The following is a 6182-nucleotide window of genomic DNA, read 5'->3' as shown; positions in this document are numbered from 1 at the left end:
AACACGGAATCGCACTCTACATGGACTCTTACCTTAATAAGAGTCCAACCCCGAAAATAACTCTCCACTCCGCTCTACGCAAGAACCTTGAGAAAGAAGGACTCCTACCATACTAGGACTCTTCCAACCGTCTCATCTCCTCCTCACTCTATAAATACCCAGGTATGGAGCACTATTCCTCATCTTGCTTTTTACTACGCAGTTACGCTGTTGCATTGGAGACCTGACTTGAGCATCGGAGAGTCCAAGGCCGGAGCCACACCAACTCTCTTGTGCTCATCGCTTGGTTTTTGCAGGCTCATCCGTGGGCGAACCAAGCATCGAAGATTTTCACACGCAACAGATTTGGCGCCGTCTGTGGGAATGACATCAACAAGCATCGTCGTTTCTACCAATTCCAAAAGCAATAACAATGGTGCACACTAGGTCGGGCGACATGGCTCGACTTCCCGCACGGAGGAGCCGTAACCCGTGGGCGCACGAGGCGATCACCGCCCCCGAAGCCTCTCGGCAGGGGATAAGCAAGACCCCTCGGGCGGGGGTGCGAGCCCATCACGGCACCATTCCCCCACCAAAGAGTGGGAATGGGGAGGTGCGCTAACCACGGCCGCGCTAGCCGGTGCAGTGAGCCAAGCTTGGCGGGATGGGCCTACCGGCACCGCCACCATTGTCGGAGAGTTTGGACCCCGAAGCCCCGGCCAACAATCGACGGTTATGGATTTGCAGTGCAGATGCTCCACACCAACGAGATCTGCGCACCTTCATGAACCGAGATGGCCCAGGCGGTTGATGGGCCAACCATCGCGCGCGCCCCTCCGCTCGGTGCTGCAGAGAGAAACTTGAAGTAAAATGGTGGCCGGCGTAGAGCCTAGCCGAGTCGAGCCGCGTCCTCACACTGTCTCGTCGAAGACTCCACCTCCGCGCCCGATGGCGCTCGGCGGGATGAACAAGAGCATCGCCAAAGCCCGCAAGCAGCGCAGAAATCGAACTAGCCGGCTCGGTAGCAAGGAGGTCGGTATTTTCTGGACGGCTCGGAGAGGACAAACAGCCGAGGAGAGTCCGAGAACAAAGGAAAGAGCCGGTTGAAAGGCGCACGCCAAGACAAGGAGAAGGGTCTCGTCATACCCCCCGGCGTCAAAGCTCGCCTCTCTGAGAAGAACAACGGGGGAGCCCCCATGGGTCCAACTTTCAGGAGGAACAAAGAACAAGGAAGGATGGTGAGGACCGAGCCGACCACAACGGGACCGACCCTATCGACCCCGGGCCGAGGAGCCTTTTGACCGAGCACCCAAAACCTAGCTGGAAAAGCGGCTACGAGACTTGGCGGAGCAAGTGGAGGGGTTGAAGAAACAAGCGACCCCGGACGCCTACTCGTTGGTCGGGCGACACCCATATCCTCCTGAGATCATGACCGCGCCGCTACCAAACGGGTTCAAGCCTCCCCCGTTCGACCGATATGACGGGACGATCGACCCGACGGATCACATCAACTACTTTAATGCGATGATGACCATGTACGGAGGTACCGAGATCGTTTCTTGTCGAGCCTTCCCCGCATCCCTCAAGGGCGCGGCGACCTCATGGTTCTCCTGGTTACCGCCGAACTCCATAACAAGCTTCGCTCAACTCTGCCGAGCCTTTGTCACGCGCTTCCAAAGTAGTATGAAACACAAGAAGACAATGTTCAACCTCCTCAGCGTGAAGCAAAGGCCCGACGAGTCGATCCGAGCATTCGTCTCCCGCTTCAACAAGGAATCCTTAGACATCAAGGATTTGGATGAGGCCACGGCCCATACGGCTATGAGCAACAGATTGGCCGACATGGACCTTATCAAGGACTTGGCCCGGAAGCCGATAAGAAACCTGGCTGAGCTCTTAGAGAGATGCAATGAATTTGCAAATATGGCCGAGGTCCTTCAGGCCCGGAAGGGAAACGAGGGCCGACATCGGACGATCGTAGGGAAGACAAAAGGCCCAGGACGGATCGCCGAGCTGACAGGTCGGATCGAGCTCGGAGCCCCGACTACACTCCACTGAATACCTCACGCAAAGAGATCTTTATGCAAATACAAGACGGAGGGTACATCCACCGACCCCGACCAATGCAAGCGGGATCATCTCGGAATCCCAACAAATACTGTCAGTTCCACAAGGACACCGGTCACTACACCGAGGATTGCTATCAGCTGAAAAGAGAAATCGAAGAGTTGATAAAAGCGGGCCACTTGAAGCGATATGTCAAAGGAGGCCGAGAAGATCATGGAGGTCGGCAGCCTGAAGACCGAGATCAAAGAAGAGCGGGCCTAGGGCTGAAAACAGGCGAGTTGAACGAGACGATGATAAAGTCCGAGCCGAGAAGAAAGAAGACGGATCCGGGCCTAGTAGTGACAAGGGAGCTCCCATATACACTATCCTCGGAGGGCCCGGGTAAGAGACTACTCGAAAGGCTAAGGCAAATGCGCGGTTCATCAGAGTGGCCGAGATGCCCGCCAAGAAACTCAAGCCGGCGGCAACGATCTCCTTCACCTAAGCCGACCTCGAAGGTATAAGTTTACCCCATGATGATGCTTTAGTGGTGCAGGCAAAAATTGCGAACAGGACCGTCCATCGTGTATTGGTCGATACCGGCGCATCCGTGGACCTTATGTCACTAGAAGCGTACCGACAATTTGGCTTCGGTGACGAAGCGCTCAAGCCAGAGGGCACCTCACTTCACGGGTTCTCGGGAGCCGCCGCGACCATCAAAGGCTCGATCGACCTGCTGGTCACGATTGGGCAAGCTCCATGCCAGGCGACGATTCAAGTCAAGTTCATGGTGGTACGGTCGGTAGTGGCTTTCAACGCCATACTCGACCGTCCTTCATTGACCGCCCTCCACGCCATCATCTCCCGACACACTTGAAGATGAAGTTCCCCACCGAGAAACGTGTCGTGAGGTCCGAGGTGACGAAGAAGAAGGCACGGAGTGCTACGCTACTTCGTCAAGCAAAACAAGGGTAATGTTCGAGGAATGGCAATGTGCGTCGAACATCTCCTCAAGGATCAGTGGGATGAGCTTATCGAGAGGAGAGGACAACCCGTGGAAGACCTGACCCCATTTCATCTCAGCGAAGATGACCCAGCAAAGGTGGTCCAGCTCGGATCACTACTAAATGAAAATCAAAGGGATAGGCTCGGAGTGTTCTTGAAGGCGAACGCCGATGTCTTTGCTTGGTCGGCCGCTGACATGTCGGGCATACCCAGGCATATAGCTGAGCACCGACTCCACGTACATCCGGGTCGAAAACCAATCCGGCAGAAGAGAAGGAACTACGCACTTGATCGACAAACCGCGATCAAAGAAGAGGTGGAAAAGCTTCACCGATCAGGGTTCATCCGAGAAGAAAAATTCTCGACCTGGTTGGCTAACGTCGTCATGGTCCCTAAACCGAACGGGAAGTGGAGAATGTGTGTCGACTACACCGATCTCAACAAGGCTTGTCCAAAAGATGAGTACCCACTACCCGGATCGACCTCTTGATGAAGCCACGGCAGTCACGAGATCTTGAGTTTCATGGACGCATACTCGGCTACAACCAAATCATGATGCATGAGGAGGGCGAGTCATACACGGCATTCAACCACCAAGAAAATTTTTGCTACAAGGTCATGCCGTTCGGATTGAAGAATGCCGGAGCAACATACCAGCACCTCGTGAACTATATATTCCGCAGGCAGATTGGAAGGAACATGGAAGTCTACGTAGATGACATGTTGGTGAAAAGTTTGAAGGCCGAACACCACTTGGCCGACCTGGAAGAAGCCTTTGGCGTATTGAGGAAAAACCAAATGAAGCTGAATCCCGCCAAGTGTGCATTCGGCGTGACCTCAGGAAAGTTCTTCGGCTTCATGGTCTCTGTCAGAGGCATTGAAGCCAATCCGGCAAAAATCAAAGCCATCCAAGAGATGAGTCCTCCAAGGACGATCCGAGAAGTACAGAGGCTAAACGGGCGTGTGGCGGCGTTGGCGCGATTCATGTCGAGATCGGGCGACAAATGCCTACCATTCTTTAAGGCCCTTAAGAATATCCGAAACCCAAAGGACTTTATATGGTCGGACGAATGCCAGGAAGCTTTTGAAGAGCTGAAGAAATATTTGGAGAACCCGCCTCTTCTCATCCGACCCGAACCAAAAGAGGAGCTTTAAGTCTTCTTAGCCGCTACCCGGTGGCTGTCGGTCGGTGTTGATCAGGAAGAGAGTCGAACTCAAAGGCTGATATACTACATCAGCCACGTTCTTGTCGGCCGAGACAAGGTACTCCGGGTTCGAGAAAGTAGCATTCGCTCTGTTACGGCTGCAAGGAAACGAGGTCATACTTCCAAGCTCATCCGATCGCAGTGATCGACCGACCAACCACTCAAGAAGATATTGCACAAACCCGACGTTTTGGGACGGCTGATTACTTGGGCGGTTGAGCTAAGTGAATACGATATAAGCTATCGTCCGAGGACGACGATAAAAGGATAAGCCCTTGCCGACTTCATCGCCGAATGCACAGGGCCTGACCTTGAGGTCGGAGAAGAAAAGACAGTAGAAGAGGTCGGGGCTACGACCGACCTGACATGGACCATGAATGTCGATGGCTCAAGGAACTCCGGAGGAAGCGGGGCCAGCCTGGTACTAGTAAGCCCCGAAGGGTTTCTGATCCAATATGCCCTGAGGTTCAAGTTTCCCGCCTCGAACAACGAGGCTGAGTATGAAGCCCTCCTAGCTGGACTTCGAGTCAGCAAAGCAATGGGCATAAAGCGGTTAAAGGTAAGAGGAGACTCCCAACTCGTGGTCAACCAGGTCAACGGAGACTACAAGGCGAAAGACGAAAGGATGATAGCTTACCCGAGCCGAGCCCGAGATCTGATTTCCGAACTCGAGCACTTTGAGATGACTCGAATCACGAGAAAAAGAATGCCGGTGACTCCTTGTCCAGGTTGGCCGAGGCCGACCTCCAATATCTCGAGCCAGTCAAGATACATAGAAATCTTGGAGAAGCCCTCCTTACAAGAAGAAAGCATAAAGCATATTGAAGAGGACGGGCCGACCTGGTTGGACCCCATCGTCAACTACTTGGAGAATAACCTGCTCCTGGGGAACCGAGACGAGGCAAGGAAGGTCAAGATCCGAGCTGCCAAATACTCGATGATCGACGGAGTGCTCTACAAAAGTGCAATCTCGGCCCCTCTTCTCCGATGCCTTGGTCCAAAGGGGGCCGAGTATGCATTGGCCGAGGTGCATGAGGGAATATGCGGGAGTCACATGGGTGGCCGAGCTCTTGCATACAAGATACTTCAGCAAGGATTCTATTGGCCAAGAATGCAAGAAGAGGCCATGAGGTATGTGAAGACATGCGAGAAGTGTCAACTGTTTGCACCAATCCCAAGCCGACCAGCGACAAAGTTGACCTCAATGATGAGCCCAATCTCATTCGCTATGTGGGGAATGGACATTCTCGGAGATTTCACCCTGGCATCGGAAAATAGAAAGTACGTCGTGGTGGCGATCGATTACTTTACCAAGTGGGTCGAGGCTGAGCCCCTTGCAACCATCACCGAGAAGAACATGGAGAAATTCTTCCGAGATATGGTCATCTACCGGTTCGGGCTACCGAAAGTACTCATCACATACAATGGCACGTAATTCAACAACCTGACCTTCCGAGAGTTCTGCGAACACTTCTACATTGACTTCCGACCCATCTCAGTAGCTCATCCACAAGCAAATGGACAAGTAGAAGTATCCAACCGAACATTACTCGTTGGCATTAAGAGAAGGTTAGATGAGACCAAAGGGAGATGGGTGGAAGAACTCCCAAGTGTCCTATGGGCATATCGGACGACAGTAAGAACTCCAACCGGGGAGAGTCCTTTTCGCCTCGCTTATGGGACCGAAGCCCTCGCCCCGATTAAAGTTATGGCCTCATCGTACCGAGTGCTCAACTTTGATGAGAAGACATATGAAGATGGGCTGAGGGCCAACCTTGACTTCCTCGATGAAGTCCGAGAAAATGCCCTACTCCGGACGCGGCATACCAACAAGACGGCAAAGTACTATGACTCAAGAGTAAAAGAGCGGCACTTCCGTCAAGGGGACTTTGTTCTCAAAACTCAGCGCATCCCAGCCGAGGCAAGCAAGGAAAGTTAGCACCAAAT

The sequence above is a fragment of the Telopea speciosissima genome, chromosome 11 (assembly GCF_018873765.1).
Source record: "Telopea speciosissima isolate NSW1024214 ecotype Mountain lineage chromosome 11, Tspe_v1, whole genome shotgun sequence".
NCBI classification, from domain to species: domain Eukaryota; kingdom Viridiplantae; phylum Streptophyta; class Magnoliopsida; order Proteales; family Proteaceae; genus Telopea; species Telopea speciosissima.
Note: the sequence above shows the minus strand (reverse complement) of the source record.